The sequence below is a fragment of the Danio rerio genome, chromosome 2, assembly GCF_052040795.2.
Source record: "Danio rerio strain M-AB ecotype USA chromosome 2, GRCz13ab, whole genome shotgun sequence".
NCBI classification, from domain to species: domain Eukaryota; kingdom Metazoa; phylum Chordata; class Actinopteri; order Cypriniformes; family Danionidae; genus Danio; species Danio rerio.
Window position 1 is genome coordinate 39,783,215 of NC_141022.1, and position 21,396 is coordinate 39,804,610.

The 21,396-nt window shown below is 34.7% G+C and overlaps 2 long non-coding RNA genes across 2 annotated transcripts in view; one reads left to right on the forward strand and one right to left on the reverse strand.

Moving 5' to 3' along the window:
* The window catches only part of LOC147837162 (uncharacterized), a 92,109-nt gene extending 72,562 nt beyond the window's left edge, over positions 1 to 19,547 (reverse strand). Inside the window, exons 1-3 of the long non-coding RNA XR_015478722.1 lie at positions 18,357 to 19,547; positions 17,834 to 18,183; positions 14,006 to 16,905 (exon numbers count right to left, since the gene is read on the reverse strand). This is a non-coding gene — a long non-coding RNA (uncharacterized LOC147837162). The remainder of the gene's footprint in view (positions 1 to 14,005; positions 16,906 to 17,833; positions 18,184 to 18,356) is intronic.
* On the forward strand, positions 15,470 to 19,941 carry LOC137488016 (uncharacterized). The gene is made up of 7 exons (XR_015478719.1): positions 15,470 to 15,535; positions 15,830 to 15,885; positions 16,286 to 16,339; positions 16,446 to 16,567; positions 17,882 to 17,996; positions 18,650 to 18,754; positions 19,698 to 19,941. It is a non-coding gene; the product is annotated as an uncharacterized LOC137488016 (long non-coding RNA).
* Positions 19,942 to 21,396: the final 1,455 nt, after the last annotated feature.

The window sequence follows — 21,396 nt, forward strand, 5'->3', positions numbered from 1 at the left end:
GAAATTAGTTTATGAAACTTTACTTATTGAAAATTAGAAAAGGTTGGTCAGTTAAATTATGCTACTGTAGCGTTTATTTAGCAAATAATTCTCCAGTACTGATCGCAGAACTGTTAACATCAGAGCTATTGGATACTAGATCTTTTATAATTTAGCACTGCTAGTTTCTGTACCCATCCCTAATTAGCAATTTATGAATCCACAGACCTTACTATAGCAGTCATTGTACTTTTGTTCAACTGACGGACGCTTTTACTCAATGTGTCTTGCTACTTGTGCTGAGTTTAAATAGATTTTGTTGAAATTCTGTTTTGATTATTCTGACATAATTCACAGTGTCACTTATTTCAGAATCATTTATTCAGCAAAATAAAAAGTGAAGTTATATCTATTCAACATATTTGATATTGAGTGAGAAAACGTCCTTTAAGAGAATCTTCATACAGGGGTTTGTGGATGAGAATGATTAGTCAAGTCATTCAAGATGGTGGTGGTGATGTACAACTGTAGTTTAAAGGGTCACGAAACACCAAAACACATTTTTTGAGCTGTTGACAGTCGTATATGTGTCCCACACTGCTAAAAACACTGTTAGGACACCTATATTTCACTTAAAAGTGTAAATTGGTTGTTTTTGCGTTATTTCAAGCAAATTTGTACTTCCGGTTTGAAACGAATTTTTGAAGCTGCGTCACGGTCATGACATAATAGCGTGTATTCCAGCGTGTAGACTGGACGTCTGTGCCAGAGTGTGTCTTATTACGTCTTACAGTGTGATGCATTAATGCATGAGTAAGGCTTGGTTCAAACCAATCAGCGCGCTCTATTGTGCAACTTCATTAATATTCATTACTGTCACAGTGTTTAGACGACAGACACACCACGTTGTGTTGGCAAAACAAGCGTGAAGTGTTGCTTTTATAGTTTGCTGCAGTTAAGTTTTGTTTTCATTTTCTCTCAGTGAGAGCTCAGTCTCACGTGTGGATTAACAGTGTACGCGACGCTCGAAAACAATAACTTACGTGTCTAAGGAGGATTATTGTTTACCTGAGAGCTGTTCTCATCTGCAAACGCTGAGATCCGGATTCGCTTTAGTCTCCTCTTAATAAAGACGCGGCTCTTGTTGCTGGTGATTGTCCTGTCTCTACAGATTTGGTAAGTAAGCGACCAGCGCTCTTTGTTTATTCAGTTTGTTCGTATCGAACTAAGTTAACCATTGCACCGAGTGTAAACATGTTAGCACCACAACCAAACTTAAACCTCGTGTAGGGTTTTCACCGCATGTATCAATCATTGCATGAAAAAAACACCACTTTTCTGACTTTTTCCAAAGTAGAGGTGTGAAAACACCCTGCTGAAACGAGGGGGTTTCATGGCCCTTTAAGAAGTATTCCACTTTATTTTATGTCCTTTTCATTGCTCTTACAGTAACCACACCCAGGTGTTTCCACAAGTGTAAATGCATCGTGTGAATTATAGATTGTGGTTTTGATGTGGTTTGACATCAAAGTGAAACATTTATTAGAGTTTTTGTACGGCTTCTCATATACTTTTTATCACTGGGCTCCTACTCTTAGAGCACAATAATAGAGAGCTGAATCTGACAGAGTTACACCGCTAATAGTGAGTTCAGTGGATGAGTCTGATGTAGTCGACTTAAAACGAGGATTATCGGGTCTCCCACCTCCACTACTTGATCGTGCAGCTTTGAATAATAAATACTGAGGTTCTCCATTAAGATATTGTCTGTACCAGTAAAGCCTAACATAACTGCTGCTTGTATCATATGAGCAACTGAAGGTCACTGTCTCCTCTTCCTTTACAGTAAGAGCTTCTTTATTTGGGCTAATCTGGTCTGCAGTCATCACACCTAAAATAAAGAAATATTATTTCTCACTGTTTTAAGCAAAATGGCCACAGCATATTTGATTAATCCCACTGTGATGAATCGAGTGCTATTGTACCTGGAGTCAGAATTAAAATGAGCATCAGTTGTTTCTCCATGTCTACTGGTCACATCAGGTGTGTGTATATAGATGTTCTCTGAGCTCTAGATCTGTGTTACAGTGAGTCTGCAGCTTCACGCACAAACACACACACACACACACACACACACACACACACACACACACACACACACACACACACACACACACACACACACACACTGAGTGAACTTCCTGCTTTCTGTGAGATGAAACCATTGGTGATCCTTGTGTTTCTGCTCTGCCATCAATCAGATTTGTCTATTGCAGAAGACAAAATGTGCTACAAATGCATGCAATCATTAACTTTATTGATACACATTACTTGTGAATAATCTACATCAATATATTTAGGTAAATCAATATATTTTTTCATGTTTATTAATGGTATGAGTTTGTTATTGATCTCAGTGCTTGTTTGTAAGCTTTGCGGGTCAGTTCTTCTACTATTTACTGTTCAGCACTAGAGAACTTCCTGTTTTCTGTGAAAAGCTGCTGTGCATTTGCATCTTTATCCACATTGAGTTTATTCTGTGAAACACCACAAGCCTATTTTTCAGCCAATATTGCTGATTTACCTCTTTTCTCTTTGTGTGGTGAATTGTCGTGTGTATATTCATTAAAAGGAGTCAAAATGATAACGTCCACCTGAGAGACACATTACATGTGGGGGTTCTAATAAGTTTTTACACATAAATTTGTCTGTTTGTTAGTATAAATCAATACACCCCTCACTGATATTTTCTGAGATGTTTTACAATAATATATTTGTTCATAAATATTAGATTAGTCACCACCAAAGACAAAAAAAATTAACTAATCTAACAAAGATAACGGTCCAAAAATTTTTTTACACCAAATTTGATATTTTGGGGGAAACATTTAATAAAATTTTAATGTTCAGGAAAAATCTAAAGAAACATAAAAAATGTGATTTTCTTTTTTTTAAATGATGAACTTTGCCATTTTTATTTTTGAGATAACTCATTTGAATTAAAATGTATTATCTTTCTGTTCTTAAAAATGTTAGGTGACCAAAATCAAGCAGCATTAAATACATCTTCAAATCTTTTTATATTTTAGCTTTTCAACTTTTCTTCTTGTATTTTTATGGCCCTGTGGTTCATTTCTAAAGCAAAATACATAAATAAAAATTGTGTGTAAATTGTTAAAAATGTACAGATTTTTATTGATTAGAATTTTAGTTTAAAATTTGTATTTGTGAATGCTTATAATGACTTTAACTTTCAGAATATATAAAAAAAGAACTTTAGTTACAAAGTCAAGAGTCTTTGAATGTTTTCCATCAGACAGTTCTCAGTGTTCGTGTTGGTGTTTTGGAAATGTGAATCATTTTGTCCATCTTCTAATTGTATTCTGTTTGTATACCTTCATCAGCAGTTTAAACTATTGTAATAATTTTAATACTGTAATGTTTTCACTCAACATGTTCTAAACAAACACATCCTCTCAGCAGACCCACAACATCATAAGACATTAATATTAGGTTAGATTTAGGTCGCCAGCATCTGAGAACAATGTTATTTTGATGTCCAATAACGACGTGAATGTTGTAAATATTTTGTTGGTTTCAGATTGTGTTGGAGAATGACCAAAATCCAATGTCGAGCCCAGATCTTAAACCAACTTCATATTAACATCAAATAATGACATTTATTCCTCTGGTATGGCAACCAAAATCCAACATTTGATAGCCGTCTTAGTGGTAACATCCACACAACGTCAAGCGGTAACATCATTAGACTTTAATATTTTGTTGTTTTTAGGTTGCGTTGGACGTTACATTGACGTTGTACATTGATATCGACCTGACATTAGGTTCTGACATCAACCTGATTTTCATTTCCATAGAAATTGCAACATCCACACCCTGGGAAAACAATGTCAATCTGATGTCATGTTGACGTTCTCTGCCTGCTGGGCTGACATGTAATACCATAAAACATTTCTGCCAAGGATCAAAATTGATTTCTGTTACGATATCAAGAAGTTGTTACCCTAAACTTTGAGTTTAACATAATTCATGGCCAGTTTCCCAGCACAGTAATTATTAGTATAAAAGTTTAGTTTAAATCAACTTGTTGTACTATACTTCTATAATCATTTGTATAAACTATATAAAGTAATGTTGGTTGAAGCTCTGCACCCTGTTTAAAGACTTATTAAACTAAATCCAGAAGACAAAGCTCTTGAAACTGTTGTCTTATGTTGGTGTTTTAAAAGAAGAAACTGTATAATATAATGTTCACTTTATTATTTTTATTTATTGTCTGGATCTAAATCAGTTAAGCTTAATATTCTTTTGTTTATAGTCCAATAATATTGTTTGTGATATACAGTACAGTAAGTCCACATCTATTAGAGATGGTTTTGGTTATTTTGTTATTCTTGTCTTTCTCTTTTTTTCTCTCCTTTCTCCTGCAGCTTTCAGCAAATAAATTGAATCACTTACCACACACAGGTGTTTCAACAAGTGTGCACATATTTGTGTGAATTATAGATTGTGGGTTTGATGTGGTTTGATATCAAAGAGGAAAATAAATTAGAGTTTTTGTACGGCTTCTCATATACTTTGTATCACTGGGCTAAAACTCTTAGAGCACAATAATAAAGAGCTGAATCTGACAGAGTTACACCGCTAATAGTGAGTTCAGTAGATGAGCGTGATTTAGCTGTTTGAAATTTTCCACTACTTGATTGTGCAGAAGATACTAAAAACTGAGGTTCTCCATTGAGATACTGTCTGTACCAGTAAAGCCTAACAGTACTGCTGCTTTCATATGAGCAGCTGAGGGTCACAGTCTCCTCTTCCTTTATGACTGTGACATCTTTATTCGGCCTAATCTGGTCTGCAGTCATCACACCTGAAATAAAGAAATATTATTTCTTATTGTCAAATTTACCTTAACATATCTCATTAACCCCACTGTGATGAATCGAGAGTGCTATTGTACCTGGAGTCAGAATTAAAATGAGCATCAGTTGTTTCTCCATGTCTACAGGTCAGATCAGGTGTGTGTATAGATGTTATCTGAGCTCTAGATCTGTTGTACTGCAGTAGTTTCTGCAGCTTCACTCACACTGACTGAACTTCCTGCTTTCTGTGTGATGAAACTGTTGATGATCCTTGTGTTTCTGCTCTGCCATTAATAAGCAGAAAGTTTTTGCTTTTGAAACATTTTAAAATGTTTTATTTTGTGTCATCAATCTTGTTTTGTTTCCAGCTTTAGGTTTTACATCTCATGTTCAGTTCACCTCTGAATACAATAATGCTAGAGTTAATGCTCACTGAAGAGCTGATCCTCAAGTCATTTTGATCATTTTAGTTTTATTGGGATTTGCTTTTAAATCCGAAATTCATTCCAACTACATTTTGTTTGATGGTTAAGACACGTAATCTCTTTTATTTAAGAGTTTTGAGCAAGTTGCTAATGGTAAATCTTATGTGTAATTCTCTGCCAAAGGATATAAATTAAATCAAAATCAGGTGTTTTTTATGATATACAGCTAGTTTGTTAGTAGCCTCAGTCCATGTTTTTCAGATTTGCAGGTCAAATATTTTAGTGTGACATTTACAGACTGAAATGCCACCCATGGGCGTAAATCTGATTTAACAGTAGGGGGGACATTAAATATAAAATTTCTTTCGAGCATTTTTTTGAAGGGGACACAAATAATACAGCCGAATTTTACTAATAAAGATATGTTCCCTCAGTTAAAAATGGTTTCGTTATAATTATTAGTATAGCATGGAGACTTCATCATTATGATTATTTTCAAAGTTTTTCTCAGGTTCAATGACAGCAAATTTTTCTTTAAAACTATTTATTGCATTGTTTGTTGTGTTGTTTACAATCAAGACTCCTGAAGCAGAATAAATGCAGGAAAAGACATTTTCCATACTCATAATAACTAACTTTAAAACATTAAAATAACCAATCATATTGTAAATCAGTGAGCCTGTGAAATGTGCTAAACAGCCACAACTCAGAAAACATAAAAAAAAATTGTTCACCCCCCAAAAGAATTATCATTATCCCTTCAATAAAGCACAACACCCTTACCTGACACTGTACATCTGACTGACCCTGCTCTGCATGATCCTCAATCATCTCTTTCTCCTTCGCCTGTGATTAATATTATGACATTAGTATTTTCATAAGCACTCATTCTGAAAGCCAAATTTCTTAATATGTGAAGTTTTTGTACTTGGCGTTTAGCTGCACTGAACAATTATGTCCATTTTCTCTGTCATTTTATCCAATGCATGACACCAGGCAAATTTATTTATGCTGTAGCACATTTTATACTGTTACATATTGAGTAACAGTATTTTTGACAATGCTAGTGTGTATTTTTCCTGTGTGTGTTTCCTCCATTATCTATCTCTTTCTCTCTCTCTCTACATGAGCGGAGATCAGGTGCAGCTGAGAGAGGGGCGGCGCCAGCTATAAAGGCACACAGTTGACGCTCCTCATCGAGTTCTCTTCCTGTTTTCCCTTGCAATTGTTTGTCTGAGCAGTTCGCTCTGAGTTCTCTGTGCGGCAGTGATCTGTCTGAAACCTTTTTTTTTTTTAAGTAATCTGGTGAGATACTCTGTTAAATACAGTAATAGGACGGTAAGCTGCATTAGCGGTGGCTGATTGTGTAATGCCTTTCTCCAACCCTGTTTCAAAGTCATCTGGTGAGATACTCTATACGGTACTAGGACGGTATCATGTGTTAGCTGTGGCTAATATTTACCATAATGCTAAATGATCAAAGGGAAGGCCCTTTTTCTTTTGTCCAGTTTTCTCCTGTTTTGTGGTTAGTTATTGAGGGTAGAATTGTATGCTTAATTTATGGAACTTTATTTTTGGTATAGGTAAGAGGTTTAATATTAGGTAGCGTACCTTGTTTTTTTGTTGTTTTGGCCTTTTTGTTCCCTGATTCTGATTTTGACCTTTTTGTTTAATAAATTTGATACCCCTTTTTGACAACTTGGCCTGTGTGTGTGTGCTTGGGGAGCAGGAACGGGGACTCCGGGTGACCACTTTTTATAGCGGTCATCCTTAAATTTATGTGCGTAGCAGGGTGCATCCGCTACGTAACATATACACAATGGCAATTCAAAGTGCTTTACATAAAGAATGCAAAACTATCATAAAAATAATCACAACAATAAAAACAAATAATTAAAAAAGGTCAACATTTTAATTTCAAATTAATGGAGTAGAACAGAATAGAAACTGATTTTACAAAAAAAAAACAGTGGGGTTAGTGTGCAAAGTGTAGCAGTGCTCATTTGGCAAATAAACAACTAATAATATGCAAATTGTAATCGTTAATGTTAAGTTAACATTATGCCAAGTCGTGACAAATGAAACAATCCATGGGAAACGGCTTTAGCGTTAGCAACAAGCTAACGCTAGCTAGATAAGTAATTTTAATCAGCAGATTCATGGACAATTACATCCTTAATCAGCATTTTTTTCCGCAACTAATTTATGAAAGAGTCTGTATTAACTACATTGAGGAGAATCGCTTTAAGGTGGGTTAAAAACCCCCTCCTTACTTACTTACTTGGAATCAACAATAACTCAGCAGCTGCCACACACACCCGACGTGTGTGCGTGTGTCTGAGTAGGTAATGCCTAGTTCACACTAGAGGATTTTAAGCCTGATTTGAGCCCGATTTGGAAGTTAACGAGCTCACCGACAGATCGGGCTGTGATCGGGAAGAAATCTGCGGGTGCTCGGCGCTCGCCGCTCTTTATGTGTGAACTACTGAACAACGCATCAACGAGGCTCGCTGACGCGTCGCCGACACCTCGCAGACGGAAATCCAACATTTAGCATGCTAAATATTCCAGAGCAGTCGGCCGACTCAACCCCACGTGTGGTGACGAGCTGCAGCCAATGAGAGAGCATATCAGCATGAGCTGAATGCCTGTGTGTTCAGGAGCTCAGCAAAAACATCTGTGATTGGTCAGAATGGGCACTGGTCCACTCGCTTCATTCTGTATTAACACAGACATGAGAGTAGGCTATATTAACAGTGGAACTAGAATTCTGTAACTATTAGAATTACCATACTGCTCATTCTGACCGTTCTCATATAAAACGCCATACTGTCACAACATATTTACATTCAAAGCTATTATTGAGATATTAAAATTAAGCTTTGAATGTCTGGCATCATATTTAATGACATCATTACCCTAAAAATATAATCTTTTTTTTGGTAATAGAGCCTATAAATATGTAGTTAAGATACTAAAACACTTAAAGGTCTTGGCTTTCATTTTCACTTTCAAATAGGAGCTATTTAACAGCACAGAATATGCTGTTTTGAAAGATATCTGAAGTAAATTACTGTTTTTGCCATCAGAAAGTTTTGTTTATGTTAGCAGGAAGTTGCTAGGCAAGAAAATGCACACATATTTAAAGTCACAGCGAAAAGTATCAGACATCCATGCAGTCATTTTAACCAATATGGTAATTTAAGGCAGAAATGCTCAGTTCTTTACTGTTTTGTAATAAAAAAAATAACACTGTCAGAAAGAAATACACTGATAGTTAGAAAACGGCAGGGTGTTATTTGTTGGTTTTATTTCAAAGAGTTATACAATTACAAAAATTAAAAACTCTCTGTGTATCTATCCACTGGAACCTTGCAGATGAGTGATTAATCCGCTGATGAATCAGCTGATTTGACGATGTTTTTAAATGCTTTCTCCAAAGCTTGAAACGCTGTCAGTGATGTAATCAGCACACAAGCAGCCAATAGTGTTTAGCTTTTTCTGACGACTCCTCCCTCAAAATTTGTGGACAACCCTCGTCCCCCCCGGGATGCCACCATTCATTGACTTTATCTGAGATCACAATGCTTGAATTAGATGAATTCATTGTTTATTAATTTAATTCATGTTTATTTCTATAGTGCTTTTACTATGTAGATTGTGTTAAATCAGCTTAAAATAGAAGTTTTAGGTATGAACATGGTGAAAAGATAGGGAAGATCTTAGCTCACCAACTTCGACAACAAAATGCAGAACATTCTATTATGTCAGTTAATGATAAAACTGGCACTAAATTGACGAATCCCTTAGAGATCAACCATCGGTTTAGAGAATACTATTCACAATTATATACTTCGGAGTCTTGTAAAGATGAGTCATTATTTGATTCTTTTTTTAAGAAAATTAGTCTACCCACTATTGATCAAGAGTTCGCTCTAGACATGGAGAATCCATTTTCAAAAGACGAATTCATTAGAGCAGTGTCATCTATGCAAAACGGAAAATCACCAGGCCCAGACGGTTTTCCAAGTGAATTCTTTAAAAAATTCTCTGGCGATCTTGCCCCTATTCTACTTTCCCTATATGAAGAATCCTCAGTCACGGGCTCCTTGCCAGAGACTATGAATCAAGCAATTATTTCTCTAATCTATAAAAAAGATAAAAATCCATCAGAATGCAGCTCTTATCGACCAATTTCAATGCTGAATGTTGACAGTAAGATATTCGCCAAAATATTAGCGCATCGGCTGGAAATAGTGCTACCTACAATAGTTTCTGGTGACCAGACAGGCTTTATTAAAAACCGATATTCATTCTATAATATACGCAGACTTCTAAATATCCTCCACCATCCCACTCCATCTGATGTCCCGGAAGTCCTTCTCTCACTTGATGCTGAGAAGGCTTTTGATCGGGTGGAGTGGGACTACCTCTTTTACACTCTTAAAAAATTTGGATTTGGCACAAAGTTCATTTCATGGATTAAAATCTTATACTCATCGCCTATGGCAGCAATACGTACAAATTGTCACATTTCTCCTTTCTTTTCGTTAGAAAGGGGTACCAGACAAGGCTGCCCTCTGTCCCCCTTATTATTTGCATTGGTAATTGAACCTCTGTCCATTGCGATACAAAATGATATCAATATCAAGGGTATACAGAGGGACAACTCTGAACATAAAATTTCTCTCTATGCAGATGACACTCTCCTATATATATCTGAACCACTAACAACTCTACCACAAATTATGACATTACTGACTGCCTTTGGGAAAATATCAGGTTATAAAATAAATATGCAAAAAAGTGAGCTTATGCCCATTAATAATGCTGGCAGAAAGATTATTTTTACCTCACTACCATTTAAAATAACTAAAGACAAATTCAAATATTTAGGTATATGGATCACTAATAAATACAAACAATTGTACAAAGTTAATTTCCCTCCACTGATAGATTCCATAAAAAAAGACCTTGAACGTTGGAATCCGTTACCATTGTCACTGGGAGGTAGAATAAACACTATAAAAATGAATATATTACCCAGATGTTTATATCTTTTTCAGTGCATACCCGTATTCTTAACAAAATCATTTTTCTTACTTTTAGATAAATTAATATCATCTTTTATATGGAATGGAAAAAATGCACGTATCCGTAAAAATATTTTACAACGACACCGAGACCATGGAGGATTGTCATTACCCAACATTCAGCAGTATTACTGGGCAGCTAATATTCGAGCAATGCTATACTGGTCAAATCCATCATATGACAGTGGCCCTAATTGGTTATCTTTAGAAAACACATCAAATTTCTCAACCTCTCTCCATGCTCTGCTATGCTCAAATTTTCCGACACCTGAACCTTTATCTAAATACTCTTTAAACCCAGTTGTCAAACACTCACTCAAAATATGGGCACAATTTAGAAGAAGTTTTGCACTTAAAGGACTATCAGCCTATACCCCCATAGCAAGAAATCATATGTTCACCCCCTCTACTATAGACAAAACTTTTGACATCTGGTCTATGAAAGGTCTTAAGATATTAAAAGATATGTTTATTGATGGGCAATTTGCTTCATTCCAACAAGTAAAAGTTAAGTTTCAAATTCCAAATTCCCACCTCTTTAGATACCTCCAGCTGCGAAGTTTTGTGTCCTCCTCAATGAGTCACTATCCATCACTGCCTCCCCCCTCCCTGCTTGACTCTATTATGGAGCTAAGCCCATACTCAAAAGGACTTATTGGCAAAATATATTCTATAATTAATTCCCACAATCTGGAACCCCTAGTAAAATTAAAAAGAAAATGGGAGGTGGAGCTAGAGATAGAACTATCAGAAGAAAAGTGGCAATCCGTTTTAGACAATATCCACTCATCTTCAATTTGTTTAAAACATAGAGTTATACAATTTAAAGTAGTACATAGATTACATTGGTCCAAAGTGAAACTAGCCAAATTTAAACCAAATATAGACCCTAACTGTGACCGGTGTAACATTGAGCCTGCTACTTTATCTCATATGTTTTGGGCTTGTTCAAAATTAAAGAAATTCTGGCAGCTAATATTTAAATTCCTCTCGGACGCATTAAATACCCATGTAGAACCTGAGGCCATAATTTCAATTTTTGGAATCACACCACAGTCCTTATGTTTTAAAAAAAGCAAGATAAATGTGATTGCCTTTGCTACGCTTTTAGCTAGAAGATTAATATTGCTGAAATGGAAGGAAAAACTTCCTCCAACCTTTAAGCAATGGCTTATGGAACTTCTACACCACCTGACCTTAGAAAAAATACGATACACTTTAAGAGGCTGTACTGATATGTTTTTTCTCACCTGGAAACCTGTTTTAGATCACGTAAAAAAGATGGACCCCTCAGTCATTTTAGAAGAGTAGAACCTTTCCTTGTTTGTTTGTTGTTGTTTTTTTTGTTTTTTTTCTCTTCAATTTTTTGTATTTTCTTTTTTCTCCCCTTATTTATGAGAGTAACATATGCTTTACTTATTATTACTATTTATTTGTATTTTTTCTTAATATTATTTATATTTTTTTCTAGAACCTAAATGTATGTGCGGCAGGTTTTGTTTGTTTGTTGTGTAAAAAAAAAAAAATTTGAAAAGCTATTTTGTAATGTATGTTTCATATCTAATATGTTCAATAAAAATACTTTTGGAAAAAAAAAAATAGAAGTTTTAGTAAATTGAAACTCTGTCAGTCCAGTTTTTAGAGTTGAAGTTCACTTCAGTGTGGTTTAATTTTCACTGCTGAAAGTCTGAAGCGCAAATCCAAACTAATCAAGCCAGTGGCGACATTAGAGAACCTTCCTTTTTTAACCATACATCCAGTCGGTTCTACAATACTTTATGAGATTATATTTAGTTCTGGTTATTTGAAATAGAATTCTCTAAATCTTGATGATTTTACCGTTATTGTTAGTGATGGATATTATGCACACTTTTTGCAACCGAGGGATTCTCAGTTTTTCTCCCACAAAATTTATTTTTAATTTTAGTAACACCAGTAACACTATGTTCTTTATAAACTCATTTTTGTTTTACTTTTTAAGTAAAAGTGTTTTTGAGGGTTTTGACATTGTTTTAATTGGATTCTGTAGGAATAATTTTGTGGCAAGTTTGTTTCTTAAGTGTAATGAAGTATAAAAGTCATGTCAGTTTTGCTGAGAGCTGCATGAAATCTCTCCTTTAATTCATCCTCAGTGTGTCCTGATGTGTTAGTGATTTTATTCAGCATATATCTGGGGACTTGATTTTCTGCTGGTACCAGAATAGAGTCGGGCCTGTATAAGAAGTCTGATATGTGCAGTCAATGGTTACAGTATCACCTTCAAAAGCAGATTGAGTTTTTGTGTGCTGATCAACTTTGTCCTGAGAATCACATCCTGAAATAGAATCACAACTAAATTAATAATTACGCACAATACACACATAAATAGATTTAAAAATGACCATTATTTGATATTTAATAGTGCCACTCACCCTTGATGTATATAATTATGATCAGAATGCCACTTTTCCAAAAAGCCATTATATCTATCTGAAATCCTCTGAAAGTGTTGAAGAATCTGCAGAGATGTTGTGCTCCTCTTCCTCTTTCTGCATCTGTTGAAGCAGCAGTCAATTCATATCACTTGCTCTGCTGCTGGGAGGAGCCTGAGCTGCACTCAAACTCAATATACACTAGTGTGTTTATAGTAATAGGCAAGTACTGTGGTCAGCATATGTACAGTCAAACAACACAGAAGTACTTGGAAGATAGTTTCTAGTTTAGATTTAACCACTGATGTTTATGGTAGAGATTAAAATCACCATCTTGTGTTCAAAAATGAAAGTTGTAGGCAGCAATAACATTTTTTACCAAAAGGGGGTGTGACAATATAGAAACTTTCTGTACTGCCCCTACTTTGTGTTTACTTTCTTTGTCACTGCCTTCAATGAGTTTATCCCCATTGGATGCTACGACCAATTACGATGATGTTAAATTATATAAAAGGTTTTGTTTTGTTTTTTTTCTTCTGGAGAAGAGTTCTGACCTCCAGTGTGGGAGTAGTGTTCACTTGTGTGGTGTGGCTGTGCCTGGGTCTGAGGAAGCTGAGGAAGAGATGCGGCGATGCTCATGTTTATACTGAGATGTCTTTTATAGCCACCGTAATATGTTACCTGGTAATTGCTGACTTGTGCCAGTTTTTCCATATCGTCGTGTTGCAAAGTTACCTGTGTCTGTGCGTTAGGACAGTTTTCCTCATCACTCATATACATACATTCTCCACCCAACTTCCCTTTATTTCATTTAATTAGATATAATTAGAGAAAATTGAAAAGTTTTGTTTATTTATTTCTTGGTGTATTTGTTGTTGTTGTTTGAGGGGAATCTTGTTTTGGGTTACTTAAAATGATTATAGGATATTGACTTTATATATTTATTTTTTGTTGTTGCTTGTAGTTGAACTTGCCATTTAAATTAGTTTATTAAATCTCTCTAAGTCGAATCCGATTTTCTTGTTCTTCTTTCATATGGTTCTATGTTACTGTATGTAACGGATGGTCTTGTATAAGTTTTGTTTTCGCTGTTCTGGGTAATTAATTATACAGTTGAGATTTATTTTTGTCAAGGTCTAAAACTTGTCTGGCACCCGAAGTCCTGTGTAACACTTGTTAATATATATGGCTGATTCCAGCGTTATGGACGTGACATTTGCAGTAAAAAAAATGAAAGGTACACTGTAAACGATTTCTGTTGTTTTCACAGTATTATACTGCATTTCTCAACAGTTTTTTACTGTATAAGCTGTGCACAGTGTGTTACTGTATATATTGTTGTTTTCACAGTATAATAATGTATTTTCGACTTTTCTATACTGTGAACATGGTTAACAGTATGTTACTGTAGATTTTATAATGAATTTTGGGGAAAAATCTGTTACTGTGTATCTAAATACAGTACTGCAAATGACCAAGAACAACTCCACACACACTATATATATTATGATTATTATGTTTATTTATTTTTAGACAAATTATTTTGTGAAGTAAATAACCTAACCAGTTTCTTCAGACTGTTCAGTGCATTAAACTGTCCCCTGGTTTTCCATTTTTGGGTGCACTTTATAAGGCAACATGGAAATATTAAATAATATTTAATAAACATAACTTTGTGCTAAACCAAAACGTAAATTGGAACAAAAATAAATTGATTCACATAACCAAAGACTGTTAAACACACAAAATGATTTTAAAGTCAGCTTAAATGTCAGAGTGACCAACCTGCTTTAGACGGATTCAAGATTATTGGGCACCCATGGGCCACCGTAGAGGTCACATATCTCCGCATTTTCAAAACAACATTTTAAAATACACACTACCTTAAAAAATAAACCACAGAATTGAGTTTAAAACAACTACATTCTCGCATGAAAAACGGTTAAAACTTTATTTCATAACACATTTATTATCTAGTCATCGAAGACAGGGCATGTCTCAATAATGTCTAGGCCGATTAAAGCATGAGGTTTGCCGGATACATGAGTGATGGAGCGCCGTCATCCCCTGGAGGTCAGAATCTCCCCTATCGGCAAAGCACACTTAAAATTAAACATGATATCTAAAAACAAACCACAGATTTGAGTTTGGAAGAGCTACATTCTCGCATGAAAAACTGTTAAAACTTCATTTCGTGACATATTAAACGCAATATTTATGATTTATTTATGATCTGGCTTTTCTCATACGACATTATATTTGCTTGTTGGTGTGAAATGAACTCTGGGAGAAAAAAAATATTAATTCTCAAAACACTTCAAGCGAACCTTATTGTTAAAGTCAGATATATGTAATATTTTCGCTGGTAAAGTGAGAAGAAAAAAACAATATTACTATTTTATCAATGTCACGTTTGCACTGGTTCGGTTCAGCACACAAACGACACCGAATCGGATTGAACCGTTTGCTCGGGAATTATTTTATCACACGTGTTCACAAGCACATTCAGCAATATGTGTATAAATGTGTGTGGCCGAGCAGTTTAACTAAATAGTAATTATTCATTGTTGTGTCTTACAATAATATACAAAAAGGAATCGGTTTTAGGCGGATTCGACTCTTTACTGTTCTAAGGAGCCGATTCATAAAGCCGAGCCGACTCGATTCGACCTTCACCAGGCAAGCAACGGCTCTTCTAATTTGAAATCCACCTGTCACCTTTTCTTCCAGTGAATTCATCCTCGGTAAGTGTTTAAAAGTCAAATTCTGTTAGTTAAAGGATTGTTTTGTGTATATTTACGTGTAGTGTGTGTGTAATTTAAAATAATTAACCAAGTTACTTTAGTTGTACTGTAAGTTAGGTACTTATGTCACGTTATTCGACGCCAGACCGTGTTTGTAGTGTTTGCGAGTTATTAGATAAGGTAATTACAGTGAGTTTATCTTGAGTGAGTTTTTGACCATAGTAACGTTAAGTTACCTGAAAAAAACGTAACTTTTACTTGGGGTTAACTGCATTAATGAATTCTCTATTTCAGCACAACACTGAGATGAAGGCAAAGTCACCATGAAAAGTTAAACGTTTAACGTTAAGGTGAGCTCTGGTCTTCATGTGGTCATTATGACCAAGTTATCATTATGGTTAAATTTGTAAACTGTAAGTTAGTTATTCAAACTAAACTCACAATGAAACAAGTCTAACTGTTTTATTAAATTGAGCTGATAATAAAATTCAGTTGATGTCTTTTAAGCTAACATTAATATTAACATAATTCATATTAATTGTCTATTTCTCACTGGTTAATGAGCTTATTGTATAACGTTATTGTGTCATTAATTGTACATTTTATTTTTGGTGTTCAGGTGTAGGGAATGATTTGTATACAAATTTATTTGAACCCCATACAGATTTGTATGGTTGTACCATAGATTTAGATTATTAAATGTTAAGTCTTATTTTACTCTTATTATATTTATCTTTTTTGCACCTTTAGCAATTGATGCTGAAAAACTGATGCTACCAATCACTCCTCACTTGATTATTCAAGGTAATGTTGATGTCTTCCTTATTTTTATTAGATTTTGAAATGTCAAGTTGTTCACAGATTTGTTGTGAGGAGTTTCATGTACAACCTCTCTTTCTTCTTCTTCCAGTAGCGACGCAGTGGCACAGTAGGTAGTGCTGTCACCTCACAGCAAGAAGGTTGCTGGTTCGAGCCTCGGCTGGGTCAGTTGGCTGAATACAATGGCATAATGATTCTGCTTGCTCACAGGAGGTACTTGATTTAGTTTTCCTCAAGCGATACATCAGTTTTTATGAGTAATGCGTGACACTTGAATTGAAGGGACAGTTCACCCAAAAATGAAAATAATAGCATCTTTGGCATCCTCCACTTGTTTCAAAATAGTTAGATTTTTTTTTCTTTTTTGTTCCATTGAACACAAACTCATATATTTTTTTAAAGAAATTTGGTTCAAATATGGATGTCAATAGTTTCTGGTTTCTAACATTCTTCAAAATATCTGCTTTAGTGTTCAACAGAAATTTAAATGGATTTAAAACACATGGAGTAATGGTGGCAGAATAGTAAACTATCCTTTTAAATATTTTATTCTGAGTGTTACGACTTCTAAGTTTTGGTATCTAGGGTTTAAAAGGTAACATTTAAGGTGATAATATTTTGTGGTCAGTTGGTGGCAAAATATCAACACGACAACCAAAACTGCAAAAATAAGTGAATTTATTTACAATAGTGAAAGGAAGTCAAAAAGCAATAAAGTATTATTTACAAGATCTCACAACATACAATAAATAAATCAATATAGATTAAAGATGGTGGGGGAAACGAGAGTTAAGTGGCGCCAAACAAATGAAAGAAATATAACAAAAACCCCAATTCTAACTAATAATTACCCTCTAAACTGTCTAATACAAAATAAACAAACAAAACTTCAGCGTTATCACGCTATACCTAATCTACTCTTCTAACCAAATATACGGAGAAAACTTACAGCGGGTGGCGCTCACTTCTAAACTAGAGTGTTTAGACAGTGGAGTTATCTGCGTGATGCAATATGTATGTCACGTGACATCTAAACTCCTCGAATCCAAGGGTAAGGCTGAAGACAGACGTCAGGGGATTGTCACATATACACATCCAAGACGGTAACAGCAATCAACACAAGAACAAGACCAAAATCAAAACTAAGTTCACGTCAACATCACAGCACATAACAACAAGCCAAAAACACACACAAAGGCAAGCAAAGACCGCAAGCAAGGCAGAGCAAAAGCAGAACGAGCTTCCCCGCTCGCATCCCTTTTAAACTTTGAGCTCCTGTGCTGATTGGTTGTGAAGGTGATGACGTCACAAGGTGTAATTGAGATTGACGTCTTCACAGACGAATGGGATACTGGAATGGGCGAACCTGAGAACTGACAGAGAGAGGAGGAGGGAGCAAGCGAGCGAGCAAGAGAGGGAGAGAAAAAGAGCGCACACACACAAGCAAAACAAACAGGCATATACATATGACTGTAACACTGAGACTTATTTATATGTGTCTTGTCTTTTGCCATATTGTCTTTCTAGCTCAGATTGTGATGGACCTGGAATGTGACACCAGTTACTCTTAAGTCAAGAACCAAATAAAGCACAGATGTGGAGGGATCTGCAACTAAACTAACTGGAGGAAAGGAACCTTTAGGTAAAAACACCTGCTTTATTTAGATCTGAAGTATTTTATTTGGCATAGAGTATTATTTTTTTATTCTTATTCTAATTTTATGTTATGTATATACTGAATATAAGTCATTTAAATTTCACAAATGATTGAATATAAAATATCATCTTAATGTCCTATTTTTTATTGTCTTAAACATTGGTGCTCAACCCTGTTCCTGGAGATAGACCTTTCTGCAGAGTTTAGCTCCAACCCTGATCAAACGCAACTAAACAAACTAAATAGTATCTGAAGGAGCACTTGGTAAATAAAGACAGGTGTTCTTGACCAAGGTTGCAGGTAAGCTCTGCGGAAAGGTAGATCTCCAGGAACAGGGTTGAGCACCCCTGATCTAAATGCTCAAAAATGCTGTTTCAGAGGTGAGGTTGGATGTAGTTCAGAAATAGATTCATTAGGATCAATGCTTAAAGTAAATGTTTACTTCTCTCTGTAGACCAAACATGCTTAGTATCCCACACATTTTAATGAATTATTTATTTTGGTTACTTTTACATCTATATATGGGTAAGCAAGTATTTAATAAATAAAATTATTTTAAACCACTTAACCAAATGACTCTATTACCCTAGCTTCTGGGAAAAAAACATGTAAAATAACAGATTTTTTTTTTTTTACAGTGTGGGTGAACATACTACCTTGATGTCCAAAAAGACTGCACAAGAGCTCATTTGATGGCACATACTCTGTCCTGTCTACATCTCTGACGAAGTGCTTCGACATCAGTGAGTAATAAATCTTCATATTATCATGCATTCAGGATTTCTGTAAGCCTATCTTTAATGTTAGTTTGTAATCAGCAGTGACTGTTTTAAAATTTGGTATTTAAATTATTCTTAACGTTTTACTGATGCTGTGCACAGTAACGTTATGATGATTTAATTTGAGGAAATGTCACTGGAGAGGTGTAATAATATTTATTTGTCTCACTGACATGCCATCACTGCATTGAAATACAGTAATACGAATTGACCGCAAAATATTATCACAAACATTTCATGTAATAGACTGCTTGACTACTCTTCATTTCTTTGCTCAACTTTAACACATTTGATCGTGTCGCTGCACCTCTCGGCAGATTTTGCCAAAAATGAATGCTTAGTGATTACTTTGTTTTATGCGAACCAAATGTCAGTAACTCATCATTAGCATTTTTTTTTTTTTTAATCACCCATGGCTTTCATGTTCTCTAACGTAATCTTGTCTGTAAGTTAGAAGTAGATTTTCACATGTTAAAAGCCTAAAAGTACTTGATTAACATTAGTCACGTTAAATTAATTATTTTATTTATTTATTTATTTTTAATATGTAGCCTCTTAAGGTCAGAATTAACTGTGTTTACCCCTCTTAAATTCGTGGAAGCGCTAGTGTGGTCATGGAATCAGATATTCAAGCTATACAGAGTCAGACATTAAGTTAAGATGAGACTTTATTTTTTACATACCTGTGTGGACACTTGACTAGTGTTGACTTGACTGATCTTTTCCCCATTAACGTTAGTGTAATTGTAAATAGACAACAATCTGTATTTTGCCAACAAAAACGATAAAAAACAGTGTTTTATATATATAAAACAGCAGTGCGGTGTTTGGTTTCTGAATGAATGAAATAATTTGAGGCATGATTAGTTTTTACTCCAGTGATTGATTTTGCTTGTCGTTTTTGCAGGATCATCAGAAGTGCTCCTGCCCTTTTTCACTGTCCCTTTTCCACAACATCATTTGGCCTTCATCATTTCGTGTCTTGTAGCAGTATTTTCATCTGTTTTTAAAATTGTAATACTTTTTGATGCATTAATTGTTGACTGGTTTTACTGATCAGTTTTTCATTAGTGTTCTGTTGCTGTGTTATATTGAATAATTGCTACTGTTTCAGTAGGGTTTACACAATAAACTTTTATTGTGAAGTTAAAGTTTCAGATTCTTTATTTTTCTTGTATTTCTTGAACAGTTAAAATAACATTTGTGCAATTTTTGAACTTTTTTTGCTCATTATAAAGTAGCACTGTTAAATACAATAAAATAACATTTAATAACTGTAAAATACTATACAGTAATAATGAAAGTAACGTTAAAATATCGTAGTTCTGCATGGTAAAAATGTACAGTAAAATACTGTTTTCAGTTTTGCAGTATGTGTATTACTACTGTAATTGGTGTTACAGTATAAAAAGAAAACAGTAAAATGATGTATTACATTTTACAGTAAATCTAATACTAAAGTAATTAGTATTACAGTAATGTTACTGTTTTATGAAATACAGCAGCTACTGGATAATTGTTGCCAGTAACTTACTGTTAATTTAACAAGAAATCGTTTACAGTGTATATTCTCAGAGAAGGTATATGTTAACAGTATATTGAAATATATGTTTATATTTTTCTTACCCCTTAACCATGGAGTTCAGGCATCAAAAAAATATCAGTCTATGCAGGTGTTTTATATTTAAAATGACGGCAAAATGAATGCGTTACGGACGTGACAAAAAAAAAGACATGAGTTTTGTGAGTTGACATACTTTGTGAAAATTCTGTGAATGAAAATGCAGAAGCCAAAAAAATATATAACAGTCAAAAGGATAAGGGTTGGCTCTGCATGGGACATATATAATTAATTTTATTTAGTTTTTCATTTTTGCATTAATGAGGAAAAACTATCGTTACGGACGTGACTTGTCTTCGTTACGGACGTGACTGCTCTGAAATTGACAGTTGACACATTATGAAAATCAGATAAATGCTTTCAAAACTTGACCAAAGACCTATTTGTGGATATATGTTGGGTGTGTAAACCAATAAACTTTAACCTCTGAGACATCTGAATGGTAAGGTTGCACAATTAATCAAACTTAAATAGATAGCACCTTGTTATATTTAATTCGTATTATGGCATGTGTGTTGTTAAAGGTTAACGCACGTTCGAATGTTCAAAACTCAATTCGGTAACAATGTTGCATGCTAACTTGGTGCTTTTATACTCTGAATAATATAGAATTGATAAAAAACATAATCAGCTATAATGGGCCTATGTTTAGCAGGCTCCTAAAGTTCGTGTTTCCAGACAAACTTGAATTAAATCATTGCCCGACTGTTGCGCAAGACCTTGTCTACATGGAGAATATTTAAAATCTAGTTTTGTCACAGATATGGCAATATTATATTTGACAAAGTTTATTTTAGTGTATTCTAGTTAATGTGTTAGTTGATGGAATAAATAATTTAATTTCTCCACTCGCGCTTGCTTTTTTTTTCTCGTCGGCAGTCACTTCAGGACAGGTTGCAAAAAGTACGCACCAGGGTGAGAGAGAAAACTTTAAAACTTAAGAAAGGTTTTGTGTTGGCTATGTTAAACAAGCATAGAAAAATAG